At 35.2% G+C, this 1,958-nt stretch overlaps 1 long non-coding RNA gene across 1 annotated transcript; it reads left to right on the top strand.

Moving 5' to 3' along the window:
- On the top strand, positions 1-1,958 carry LOC136067415 (uncharacterized). Its single transcript, XR_010628877.1, has 3 exons — positions 1-405; positions 1,238-1,423; positions 1,522-1,958. It is a non-coding gene; the product is annotated as an uncharacterized LOC136067415 (long non-coding RNA).

The following is a 1,958-nucleotide window of genomic DNA, read 5'->3' as shown; positions in this document are numbered from 1 at the left end:
GTTCAAAGTTTGACACTTTGCCCACCTGTGCTTGTCACCGTTACCCAGCCGTAACCCACCTCTCCACTCTCCGTTACTCTAACACCAAATAAGTAAAAAAAACATTCCAAAACGGATCAAACTAGTTATCACTCCTAGAACTCACTCTCACTCCCAAAACTCTCAAAACTTACTCACTCCTACAACAAGCATCGTTTGAAACTCTTAATTTCATATCCAAGCCGAGGAAGCAAGTTACTAACAGTTGCTCCTTCTCTGTTCAGCAATGGGCTTCGATTCGCAAACTTTCCAATGGAACTGGGTTTTGATCGTGGGTGGGTTTTGATCGTGCATGCGCTTGGGTGCCACCGTGGGTTATTGAACTTGGGTTTTGAGCTTGCATGGTCCTCTGTTCAGCATCAGCAGGTAGATCAAAACCCTCTTTAGTTTTTAATTTTTGAAACCTAGGGTTTGAAATTGGGTTTTTTAATGCTATTTCGGGTTTTTTATTCTTTCTTTGAATTTGAGTTTCTTAAACTATTCTTGATTCCATGTTTCTTCGAATTGGGTTTTTTTCTCCTTACTTTTGTTTCATGAAAGATTATAATAGTAGTTGTGTAACTAGTTGCTAATTTAATCACAATATGAAGTTGTTGAGTTGTTGTTTATATACAGCCAATATGAAGTTGTTGAGTTCTTGTTTATATAAAGCCACTTTCTTTGATTATATTTTTATAACTTGTTTGATTTTTGTTGTTTATATACAACCTCTGTATGTGTGTGGAGAACAATGCAAATGTGAGGGACCATGGACCACAATGCAAATGTGAGGGACCCATTTAATCTATGTATGGTTTTGTTAAGTTAATTTATCGATACTCTCTCTCATGCTAATTGCTTTCCTTCACATGTCAACTACTTTCAAATTTTCTAATACACTTTCTTGGCTGCCAGCCATATATCTAATGCTTATTGCATATGCATGTACAGCTTCTCTAGATGCAATTTAAATGACCCTTGAAGTTAAATGTACAGCCATATATCATTATGAAGTTAAATGTCTATTTATTTTGATTGTCTCTGCCTTAGTTGTGAGCCTTGCACAATAAAAAATTTCTAATATGAAAGATCTCATATTCATGTCTACCAGTATTTTGACTGAACAAAAATTCGTTGTAACATAGTTGTAATGTAATGGTTGAGTCTTTGCAAAAGGATAATGTAATGCTGAAAATTTGAATTATGCCTCTTGTAACAGATTCGTTAGTCTATAAGCTTGTAACAAATTTTTGCTATGTCTTCATCAACTGGCAATGGCTCTACAACTAGTGGTTTCTACCGTGCTGAAGATGGTCATTTATGTACCATTGAGCATTGTGCCCTACGAACAAGTCGAAAAGCTGGTAACTATGGAAGAAGATTCCTCGGTTGTAGTCAATTTAATGTAAGAAACAATTACATTGTTGTATTTGAATTGAATTGAATTATTAATTGTGATTTATTGTGAACTGTGGAATTAATTGTTATAATTGTAATGATTAGGTTGGTCCCAAATGTGGCTTCTTTCAGTGGGTGGATAACGAAACTTATAAGAGTGACCGTGAAAGGATAAGTATGCTTGAGAATGACCTGCAGCTTGCAAATCAGAGAGAAATGACAACTAGGCAAATGGAAGAAAGATCTAACCGAAGGGAAAGAGAAACTCATGAGCTTTATGTAGAAGCTAGGGAGAAACTTAAGAGGGTTAAAGAGAGTGAGAGATTGTACAAGGTTGCACTAGTTTTGTCATGGTTATTTTTCCTTTTTGTAATGTTATTGTTGTGTTTTGCCTCAATGAACAACAATGTAAGGTTGAGGAACCTTAATCTACCATGATTAGGTAATTGAATTGTTATTGTATCTATCTCTTGAAATGGGGATGTTGAAATGTGATTGGGATGTTAAAATGTTATTGTATTTATCACCTGAAATGGAAAGTA

Source organism: Quercus suber, unplaced genomic scaffold (genome assembly GCF_002906115.3).
Source record: "Quercus suber isolate HL8 unplaced genomic scaffold, Cork oak 2.0 scaffold_70, whole genome shotgun sequence".
Classification (NCBI taxonomy): Eukaryota; Viridiplantae; Streptophyta; class Magnoliopsida; order Fagales; family Fagaceae; genus Quercus; species Quercus suber.
Note: the sequence above shows the minus strand (reverse complement) of the source record. Positions and strands in the feature narration are given on the sequence as shown.